Genomic DNA, 12,299 nt, shown 5'->3' on the forward strand with positions numbered 1-12,299 from the left:
TTTACATGCTTGTTCATCAATCAGAGTATTGTCTTAATCGGTTAATATCGGATTATTGTTGTCCATGTAAACATTCTGAATGTTACACGGTGACTTGGAAGTGTTTTCATATATTTCAAAGCCTAAGAGTAAATTTACAGCTCTGGGACAGGCAAAAGTGAACACCGTGAAACTTAATATATTATAAAAAGGGAACGTCTGGGTTAAACACTGGATTTGGGACACAGCATAGTGTAACCACACTGTTTGGTGAGCAGCATGGCAATGTCTCAGTCATACTGATGTATTCCAGTGGGAAAGTAGCAATTATTTATTTCAGTGTGGGCTCAGGATGGATGTAAAGTTACCATTTTAAACCAATGATCCAATTTCATTTCCTTCCTGTACATGTTCACATAGTTAAACTGATGAAACCTTACTGTACACTGGCAGAGAATCAAACGTGATCTAAACAGCAAAACAATTTTCCCACCAAGACAAAAAAAAAAAAAAAAAAAAAAAAGCGCTTTACTGGACTGTAGATGAGCCTGTGTTAAGGACCTGCGAGTTTTCGGATAGTCACTAGGAACTGGATATGAATAGAAACTGAATATCGCTTGATAACAATAGCACTTCTCTGCTCACTCCTGAAACGTTCTCACACCCATTCCTTTCCACTCTTTGAGTTCGGAGACCTAGACCATTTATAAACAAACCAGAGTATGATGGAGCTCGAGCAAGAGGTTATTTTTGGAGGCCGCTTTGTTTTCATCCCGTCCGAATCATCGCTGCGAGACTGACAGGAATGAAGGAGGCTAGGGTTACTTATTTTACCAGAACGCCGCACAATCTCAGCCTCTTCAATTTCACAAATATTACGCATACTTTCTCATCCTTTACGGAGGAAACACAGAGGAACTGCTGTGCACAAGCATAAATCAGCCTGGATTGATATTGCAGAAGTGTTCTCTGGATTCATGAACATAAACTTTGATTTCCTACAGTTGGAAATCTCTATCGACCTATTTTATTTTTGACAGTTTAAGTTCTCCGGGAAAAAAAAAAAAAAAAAAGACGTCAGACTCCTAAAAGCTATTACTGCATCTAATCACGGTGTTTAAATTTAGTTCTGGCCAATGCGTCTTTTCTTTTTCAACCGTCCCTATATTACCCTAGCGCACAGCTACTCTGTAATGAAGTGGCAGGAAACTAGCACTCTAAAGCAAGCCATCCTTTAATCTTTCGTCCTCTCTCGTCGCTGGCTCATTTTTCAAGCTTTGGGCAGGAGAAGCAGAAATGAAGCATTGCAGATGGGAGCAGCGGCGCTCCGAGGCCCAGAGCCCTGTCAATGAAGCTCCTTAGCCCTTAACACTCATTAACACGACTCGCTAATTGTCAAATTCATTAAATCAAAGGCCCGAACGTCTTTCATAAAAATGAATGCACTGAGCTGGATGATAAAGATGTTAAGTGATTAAAGCTTGCACGTGTTCCAAAAAGAGAAATAATTACCCAAAGCAACGAGGGAAAAGTGACAATTTACACGCAGGCCAATTTCGTGACATTACAGAGTGTCGAGTCCCAACTATAGAACACATCTGGAATCAGGGATGCCGTGACTAGAGAACTAGTGCGATTAGGACTGGAGGGGTTAAGACTCGAATTTTATATGCTCCGTATCAAGAGCAAGAGATAATCTGAGAAGACTTCAATTAAAATTGGTCTAAAATTGGGTCACTTTTTTTTACAACTGGCCTCAAAATGGTCCTGAATATCCTCAAGTATCCTAGACGTAAGCTCGTAAAGCGAAATAGTCATCGTGATTAAAAATGAACAAATACAGAGAAACCTTCAGATACAATGGGCCTCGTTTATCAATCTGTATACGAATGGATTTATTCGTTAACTAGTTCGTAGGAGCACTTGTGAAATTTGGTATTCATGAAGATCTTACATTTTTATTTTAATCTGAAATTCTCTCGTAAAACCTTCATGTCCATCATGTCCTCCCGTCGAAACGTACTCCTCCCATACAAACAGTGTTTCAGGTTTAATTTCTCACTGGCAGCAAGGTAGTCATTCAGATCATTCAAATGATGCTGTGCAAATACAAGAGCATGCACCACGCAGAAGTCTCTCGCGAGAACGCAACAGGTTCAACGAGAGGACTCGAATGCAAAACAATCGAGAGAACTCAAATATCTTCGTGAGAGAACGCGTGAAATTCACAAACATTACGAGCAAGCGCGACGGTTCTCGGCGGAACGCGAACGTTTTTGCGCGCGAAAGCAAAAGCATTGAATTATAAACGTCCTCCCATCTCAGATTTTTTTTCCCCCATCACCACGTCCCCTTAGAGGCTCCGTATGATCGGCTTCAAATGAGTTACTGCTCTTTAAGTTACAGATTACGCAGTCGAGTTTAAATAGCTTCATGTATTTCAATTACACACACAAATTGAATTGAACCCAGTGATTTAATATTAAACACATGAACTAAAGAAATATTACATTTGAAGAAACGAAAAAAGTAAAGTCAACATAAATCCATAAATGAAGACGAACAATGACCTTTTCAGTCATTTGGCTCCAGATTTGGACCTTTTCAAGAGCTTGCTACAATGTTTAATAACATATATACTTTTCTTAGCATCGATGTGAGTCAAAGAAAATCAGCGTGTCCAAAACTTTTGCAAATCCAGTAGAACTTTTTGATTTAGATTGGCTCGCGCAAATATTGGCACAACTTTACAAAAAGACTGGACAATAACGGAGATTGATTACATGCGGAAAATATATTTTTATTTGGCGTGTGAATAATTTAATAGGATAGCATGTGATGTGATGTGTCCATAACTCTTATACCTTTAAACCAGTCCTTCTCTACACCATTAACGGTATACTAATTAACAGCAGGCCGACCCCTACCGTTCTTCAATAGATCCTATTGTAGCAGATTCCATCGAATCAAATATTGAATCGCTGCTTCGGAAATCAATATCATATCGTGTGGAAAGCTGTAGATTCTCGTGTACACTCAGCCAGGCTTAAGCTCCACACAGCATCGTGTTAATGCTGTTACACACACTGCCCCTTTCACGGAGCATGACTAGGCAGGAAGAAGCAGGAAATTAATTAAAGTGCCTTGAATGACAGTTTGCTCAAGGGCACATAAGACCATCGTACTCTCGCTGTGCCTCACACACACACGCACACACACTTTAACCCCACCCTCTTCTGTATCCACTGCATCCATCAATGAATGAGCAGGCGAGACATGGTTTTAATGGGTCCTTCCATTATATCAGCTTGGGCCGTGTCTGTAATGGGATTGGGTCCCTGCACACACAGCACTGCCTGGACAGAAGGACCTCTGTGACAATACATGTAAGGTCAAACAAATTGTGTTTCATAACATTTCCAAACACCTTCAGGGCCTGACATTCGCACTCACACACACACAGACACACACAATCAATCCAGCACTGCTGTCTGAGATATACAGAGAGGCTTTGTTGAACGCATGAGGAACGTGTTTTTTTTTCTTTTTTTTTTTTCCTTCGTTTTTTTCCCCCCACAATGCCCTTTACTTAACAGGACAGAATCATCCCATGACAAGGTGACACACTACAGCACAGACAACAGAAACTGAGAATCATGGGTCAGTGTTTAGGGTCTAACACCAACTATGAATGACTTAGTAAAGACTGTTCAGTTAAGAAGTCACACTGGTATTCTGCTGGTCTACACCAGCCAGCGATAGACCAAGCTTGCGGCAGGCCAGGCCAAAATCCAACGTTTCTACCACAGGGTTTACAAGAATACGTTACAAACCTGTAATCACTAACCGTGCACTCATTATGTAAGCACCTAATAAATTAGTCAAGTGCCCTTGAAATTCTATGGATCGCTGGTGGTGCTGTTGCTTGTCTATCTCATTAAGCAGTTATTTAAAATGACACGGGTGACCTGCACGAATGGTGGCCAGTATACCCAAGCAAAGCCCTGTGTGCCAATACTTTAATATTAATCAAAATCAACAGAATGTCTATAAGAGTGCAAAGACAATTTACAACTCTTCAGTAAACTATTGCTGATGCTTAGCAAGACAATATTAATGTCAGCATGCCACATTTGTGCAATATTATTAATATATTCCATAAATAAAATATTATTACGTTTTTTACTTTTGCCTCACGGATGGATTTTAACTGGGCGATGATTGCACTGTGTAGGGTGCAACCTCTAATAAACATTCAGAGGATATTCCAAAGATCTGAGACCAGTGGAAACGCTTCTCTTTGTCTTTCTTTTTAAACCTGGCACAACATTTTTCATAACAAATTACATCACAACAACTTAAAGGAAAAGTGGAATCTTCGAAATATTTACAGGAATTTAAATTTCTTAGCACTTTACTCGTTTACATTTATTCGTTTAGCAGACGCTTTTATCCAAAACGACTTATAAATGAGGAAATACAAGCAAAGCGATATATCAAGCGGAGAACAATACAAGTAGTGCTACCATGCAAGATTTATAATTGAGTTCTAGAGAAGCAAAGTAGAGGTGTAAGGGCCAGAGTAAGTTTTTATTTTATTTTATAAATAATGTGGGGGTTATTAGCATTTTAGGGGTTAGTTAAGTGCTCACAGAAGAGGTGCTTCTTTAGCTGTTTTTTGAAAATAGTGACAGATTCTGGGGTCCTGATTGTGGTTGGAAGTACATTCCACCACTGAGGAACAGTTAGTGTGAGGGTTTTCCGTCCCCTTTTTGCGTTAATGACGGCGTGCAATCGAGCTGGCATGGACTCCACGAGTTTGTGTAAAACCCGATGATCCTTTTCAGCTCAAATCCATTAGCGTGCCATCTAAACACGTGCGTCAATGGAAGAGATAAGGTCAGAAAAAACCTGACCTTAGTGAAATAGTGCAGAATCTTCAATATGGAATCGAGAAGATATTGAGGTACTGAAGAATTTCTTGTCTTTGTTTTGAATTTTTCAAAACTCTAACAAACTCTTTCTTTTATTTACAGATTTGAAATGAAAGGCTTTAGACTACTGGACCCCATTGTAAGAAGACCAAAATAAATACAATAAATAAATAAAAAATAGTCAGTTAAGGGAAAAACGTCTACATGGCAATTTAAAGATGTCCATATGGGTTTAAGGTAGAAATGTTACGACTGCAGGTATTTAAACAAAATGAAATCTGAAACATTAACATTTATGATGAATTGCAGAAATTGGCGCAAAATCAAGCAAACTGCGTAACATTCACCAGCAAACATCGCCGCGAAAGACAAAACAATTTCCTGCAATTGCGATTTCGTCAATTCAAGTCGTTTTCTGCAAAGAAGCTCAAAAATTGTTTAAAAAGCCACAACAAGATCAAGCATTTTTGCCTGCAACAATCACACACACACAAAAAAAACCCCTCTGTGAAGTCCTGTATGGACTGCTAAAATAATATGAGCTTCTTGTGATTTTCATCTTCTGTGGTTTATATTAAGAACGCATAATGTCACGTCTACATGTTCAAAGAAATTCATTCATAGTGCAATTCATTGAAATGCTAGATTTTTTTTTTCACCAGTTGCTGAGATTTTGTCACTTAGCCCAAAAAAAAAAAGAAAAAGAAAATATCTTTCTGTTCTTAAACTGCTGTAAATGAATGACATGCTGCATCACGTAGATAATGAGTGATTAATCTATTAGATGGGGGGGGGGGGGGGGGGGGGGTTTCGACTACTAAAATGACTTGAAATGGCCAGGACTTGTGATCACACCATTCTGATATTCTACAGATGTGTTTATTTCTAATCAATGATATTGTGCTCCACTACAGGAAGACACTTTTCTTGGTGAAATCAATACATGTCCATGTCCATGTGCGTCTTCCCCGCTGAAGGGCACATCTCAGACTGAGAAGTCACTATTACACAAGCCAGGCAGGTTCTGTGTGTTATGGAATGTGACATATACCAATAGCTTACACTGACCATTGTGTTCTAGCCATAACAGTTTACATTGTGGTCGCGCAAGCCACAAAACAATGATGACCTCTCTGAGAAAGTTACAGCACTGTGGGAGTAACGGAGGAACCTTTCAACACCTTACATTGCAGAAAACTGTTTCTTTCTCCATTTTTTTTTTTTTTTTTTTTTTAAGAAATGAAGACATGTGGGCTGAATGGTATGAGGTCTCCTAGCCTGCAGTGCACACATGAGGCTAGCCGTGATTCATTTACACTGACAGAGCCGTTTTCACAGATAGGTTCGAGCATAAATATGCCATGCCGCACAGCTGGAAAATGTAGAAATTCATCAGAGTTAAAAAGTGGAGAGATTAACGTTTCACGAGTTTCCTCCTAAATATATATATATATATATATATATATATATATATATATATATATATATATATATATATATATAATTACGTAAACACAGGGCAGACGTGAGGTGGGTTGAGACTGTGCATGGCCAAAGCAAGCACAAAGCCAGGGTTTCACCGTGTTCTCGTAACCGGGAAAAAAAAAAAAAATTTCCATACTAACATGCATGGAAAAGTCCAAGCTGAGGGAATGGAGTCATATAGCAACGGATCCTTTCATAGTTCAGAAGCGAGAAGAAGAAGAGGTTATCCGGACTCACAATGCTTCTCTATTAAAATGTTAACGTCTCCGAAAGAACAAAATGATCACCCCGTGTCCTGACATGACTTAAACCAAAGATATAAACATGTAGGAACTGGCGTGGAGCCTTCTCGCACTTCTTCCATTGGAAGAATATGAAAATGAATCCATCTCTGTCTGAACACTCACCACAACAATACTGCTTAACTTTGGTCTAGCCAAATGCTTTCCTGATTAATACTCATCACTCATTATACCGAAGGGGGAAAAAAGAAAAAAAGAAGAAAAAAAAAAAAAAAGAAGCAGCACAAAGATCCATCTTCAGAATCCCTGTCAACAGCTCCGTCGGCTCAGAAGTCTTCCTCCCCCATTCTCCTCTTAAGCGGAGTGAAAAAAAGTAAGGCCTCAGGTTTGACACACTGTCCAGACTCCAGACTCTGTTTTTGTAAGGCTGCTTATGGCTTCCGCAGCAGGAGGTGTAGGGTCTGCCACAAATATTTCTCCCAGGGAATGCTTTCCAAAACAAAACACTGAAAGTCATCAGTGGGGGTTTTTTTTTTGGAGGCGGGATAAGTCGGTGAGAGCTGATTGAGAGCTATCGCTCACACTCCGTGTGAGGAGAAACGAGCAGATCGAGCCAGGAACCAATGAAAGAAGTGAATGGCTCTGTGATCTGAAGCGCCCGAAGCTTCACAACCTCTTTATTTCTGCCTTAGTAAAACTATGCTGTTGTTGGATGGGCTCCAGGTCTGAGCGTTTTATTGGGAAGCCCACGATCCCGCAAAGTGCACTGGCTGCTCCTACTACACACACACTCGAACTTCTGTATCTACGTTTCATAATTACACAGAACTTGAGGTTGTTTTTTTTTTCCTAAAGTGAAGGAAGCCTCTGAAGGCAATTTCTATTAACTCAAATTTCAACAGCATTTCGGAAGGTCTTTCAGATTACTTATCCCGACTTACACATTTCCCCTCGCATATTGATTGTAGTGTATCAGCCTGAAAGCTGCACTGACTCATTCACAATCTCCTAACGGTGGAAGAAGAAGGGGGAGAAGAAAAAAAGAAAAAAAAAAAAAAAGTGTGTAAACCTGGGGTTACAGCGATCTGATGCAAATAACTCCGAGCTATGTCTACAACTCATCTTAATAGCCAGGCGCAATTGATAAAAAGGCCAAAAAAGCAGACTCCATTTCAACGACGTTCAAGCGGCGTTGGCTGCTCATGCTCTCGGCAAACCGAGATAAGGCCTATCTCTCTCCATCATCACTAAACAAGATTGAGCAGAAAAATACAAATTACAAAGGCTTTAGGCAAAGCGCTTTATCTACTGTTTGGGGGGTGGAGGGGGGTTTGATCACGGCTGAGGAAATGGCTCTGTGTGTCGAACAGATCCTGTCCCACCACTTCCACTTGGGCGTGAAACAATGCGAACGGCTACTATCTGAGCCACACCGCTATCCTTCCGCATGTGGAAAACAAGCAGAAACCTCACCCATTCCTAACACTAGAGAAACAGCTCAGTCTGTTGAAACATGATAAATTCAGAAAACAACAGCATGCACAGGAGCTGATGGGTGTAAAAGCATGTTTACACTATGTGAGGATTTGGGTTTTACTCTGCTTCACAGGCTGTACGATGGACACGTATCCATTCATTCATTTTTCATCTACTAATGGATTGATACAAGTGAATTTTTCGCTCTTTTTGTGTATTCCGTGCATCCAGGTTTAAATATGCTCTTTTTTGTTTCGAGTTCAGCACCATTTTCGCAATAAAAATGACAGTAATCACAAAGAGTTTCGATTTTGATTTTTCTTCCACGCTAGCGTGCAGCACAGCACACGGGACACCTCGATGCAGGGGTACAATCGATCAGCGTGGCTCAGCAGCTCGCTGGCCTGCGGCCTCACAGCGGGAGAGCTCCGCCAGCGCCAGCCTTCTGAAGGCTCCGGATAAAAGTTTGCCCCTAGCGCCAAGGCCCAGACACAAACAGACGAGGAAACAGAGGAAAAACAAACGCGTGTTTTGGGCCGGCCTGATGGACCCTGCTCTCAGGAGGCCCCGTGCTCGTCTGATGATGTCGATAATGGAGGCCGCTCGGGCCCAGGAGTGCACTTAAACACCAGGCTTAGCTCGGCCAAAACGCCTGTGTTTTTAATACACGCCGACGGAAGGAAGTGTTCGGCTACAAAGCGACGGAGCGCTGCTCTTCTGTGGCTTTTCATGACAGGTCAGATGGTGGAGGGGGAAGAATAGAAAGAAAAAAAAATAAAGACACAGGTACATCCTGGCTCTGGAAATCAACTACCAAAATAATCATCTTCTTTTCTAACAAAGAAATATGACCAGAGAGGGACATGAATTTTCTAGAATACCTATTAGTATGAGTCTAAATCAGATTTATAGAAGTCAAAATACAGATAGCCATTATTAATGTTTACGTACAACGGAGCCAGCACGCTAAACCGCATTTAAACCCCAGAGTTCCAGTCATTTTTCTTTTTCACTAAATAATTTAAAATACTGGATCTGACATGCAGTAACTACATGTTGTTTTTTTAACCTAACAACCTGGTGTATGGTTTTGAGATTATATGAACTTACAAAAATATTTTTCCCCTTTACCTTTTATTGGCAAACCACACACACAAAAAATAGATGCGATTATATTATACTATATATATAAAAAATAATCCTGTAATTTATTCCAGCATATTATATATAAACTTGCTTAAATCCAGGGATGTGCAAGAGGGTGAAATGTTCAACCTAGAGTTTCTAGCACCGACATGTGATGTACCAAGTTAAAGAGTAAGAGATGCTAACAAATCATATGACCGAGCACCTTTGACCTGACCTCTGACCTATAGATATACACACAGGCATGAGAAGGTGAACACACAAGCACAGGATTTCAGATGTCCACATGTAATGTTTCGAAGCTCCTATAGGTGACGTGGCATTGCAGCCAGATGTGACTGATTTTAATCACTAGGTTGCAGCTATGAGGATTTAAAACAACAACAACAACAACAAAAAAAAAACAAAAAAACACACAACAACAACTTTATTTGTTATTACTGGATCAATATTCCTACTTCTCAAACTCAAAAGGTAAACATGATGGAGTTAAAAAATAATTAAGATCTGTGGGTGTCAAAAATCGCCTTTTTATTTCCGTTATTATATCTCATATTAGAGAATTTTTAATCCTTTTTTACGAGGCTCACGAGACACAGCCGACATTTAATTCGGCCGCTGATTTATTAGACACGCACTTGAAGGAAAGAGTACATCAATCTTGGGCATATTCCTGCAATCAGCGCGCACATAAAGAAATGAAGAAAGATCTCTCCACTGACAAAACTGTTATCTCTCTGTCTAAAAGCTAGGTTCAGAGTTCAGGCTCGTCAGTGCATGGCCCGACTGCGTCGTGTCTCTCAGATTACACACATCAAAAGCCCGAGAGCCACCAAGAGCAGGACGGATGAGAGCAAGGCCGCATTGTCACCACACGATTAACATCACCGCTGAAAAAGCTGCTCCCCCCATACCCTCCCCTCCCCTCCCCCATTAACAATACTGGCAAAGAAAATGATACCTTCTTTTGATTTCTGAAAAGGACAACCAATTCTGTAGGAAAAAAAAAAAGTGGGGGCAATACTGCATGAAGTGTGAGTCAGACGCAGCTATAGGTGGCACTGTTGCATCACAGTTCACACAAGTTCTCCTCACACACTTCACCCATTACAAAGAGCGAAAGGGGTGTTTCAGTACACCACCTAAAAATATTCTTTCATCTATGTTCAAGTGTCATTTCCCCAAAAGATTTTAATAACATCTAATTATTTCAAACTGCTAGGATGGATCTTTCAAAATATCACACTTCCCAAACACATTTTTTGATGCTAAAACTGCACTTTTCCTGGGAGAGTGATTCAACAGTTAATTATCGCAGGGGCTGGTTTTTTTTCCCTCTCTCTTTTTTTCTTTTTTCTTTTTCATTCCCTCCACCACAAATCAAACTCAAGTGAATGCTGAGTGGTAAACATCTTGAAGAGCAGCACACAGGCAAACACAGTGTGAGCAAACTCACTGATGTTAAACGAGCGTATATAAAACTTATAAAGTAACTCGTTTGTACATGAAGGGGGAAAAAAATAAATGTGCCTTTTTTAGTAGTTCGTCTAAATGTCGTATTTCACTTACTTCTGGATAAAAGGAGAGGGTGATATAATCCAATCTCGCACCTTATTAACAGTGAAGCAAAAATCAAGGATTGTGTTTTAAAGAGAAAGTGAAATTGATCTTATAACCTACAGCAAAATGTTCCACCTCTGAACTAACAGAAGTCACTATTATTAACACAATAACAGCAATTTCCTGTTTTCTTTCTTTCAACTATCTGACTTGAAATAAAAAGCCTAAGTAGAACGGGTGAACACGGAGAATCAAACAGTGCTGTGTGTTGTTCCTTTAAACACAGACAGGAAATGAGTGTTTATCATATGCAGGCGTAAGTCCACAGATCATCTAAAGTGCGGTAAAAATGATACAGACGGCAGATCTAATGGTCCACAGTTGCCCAACAACAACAACAACAACCACCACCTGTGGGATATCCAGTAATAAGAATGGTTATTAGTAAACACGAATAACACTATGGTGGCCCACACTGACCAAAATAATGCAGAACTCAGCAAAAATGGACATTGTTAATGCAAAAAAAAAAAGCCTGAGATGGGGGGAAAAGAAAAAAAAAAAAAAAAAAAAAAGGACGAGAGGCCCTGAGGCAGGTTCATGAGCTCTGCCCTTCACGTTCTGGTCATGTCCAATGAGAGAGTGACGCTGAACGAACATGTTTGCACAGAGACGTACAGAAAGAGCATTTCTCCATTCCTGTGTACACAGTGTCAGGCCGTCTAGCCCCCTATAACAAAATAACAAGCGGTAAAAATTTGATGGTGCTCAGGCTGAAGGCGCAGTAAAGGCGCAGGATGCACGAAGGTCTGCAGTGTCCAGTGCAGGTATGAGAGGCTGCTCACTCTGTCAGGAAGAGAACTTTTTAACTCTGATTAACTCTCTCATGGCAGAAAGAAGCATGGAGAAATGAACAAAGCACATCAGGCAAGAGACCTGACAGACACCTCGTAACACAACCTGGTCAAATATTAGGCCCTCAAAATGAATATTCTCTAACTACGCGGGGGGTGAATAATACATTGGGGGGGGGGGTGAATAATACATTGGGAGGACGGGATTTTTTTTATTATTATTATTTTACACAGAAGATTGTAGAGACAAACATGAATGTGAAAGTCAAAACGTGAAATACATATATATTACTACTACTACTACTACTACTACATAAATAAATAAATAAATAAATACACACACACACACACACACACACACACACACACACACACACACACACACACACACAGCACTGTGCAAATGTTTTAGGGAGATGTAAAGAAATGCTGTAGAGCAAAGATGCCTTCAAAATAATGAAATTAAATGTTTATACAGTAAATAGTAGTAAATGAAACAAAGTCAATATTTGGTGTGGCAAAAAAAATCTAAATAGTAGTCTCTGGTAGAATTAGTGCAGTTTTATAAGGAAAGGAGCTGTATGTTTTATTGAGCATCATGCAGAACCAGACACGGTTCTTCT

General features: G+C 40.1%; 1 protein-coding gene across 2 annotated transcripts in view; it reads right to left on the reverse strand.

The window, feature by feature from the left end:
* Positions 1-12,299, reverse strand: part of dph6 (diphthamine biosynthesis 6) — a 73,714-nt gene that overhangs the window by 54,996 nt on the left and 6,419 nt on the right. The window lies entirely within an intron of this gene.

Source organism: Ictalurus punctatus, chromosome 9 (assembly GCF_001660625.3).
Source record: "Ictalurus punctatus breed USDA103 chromosome 9, Coco_2.0, whole genome shotgun sequence".
Classification (NCBI taxonomy): domain Eukaryota; kingdom Metazoa; phylum Chordata; class Actinopteri; order Siluriformes; family Ictaluridae; genus Ictalurus; species Ictalurus punctatus.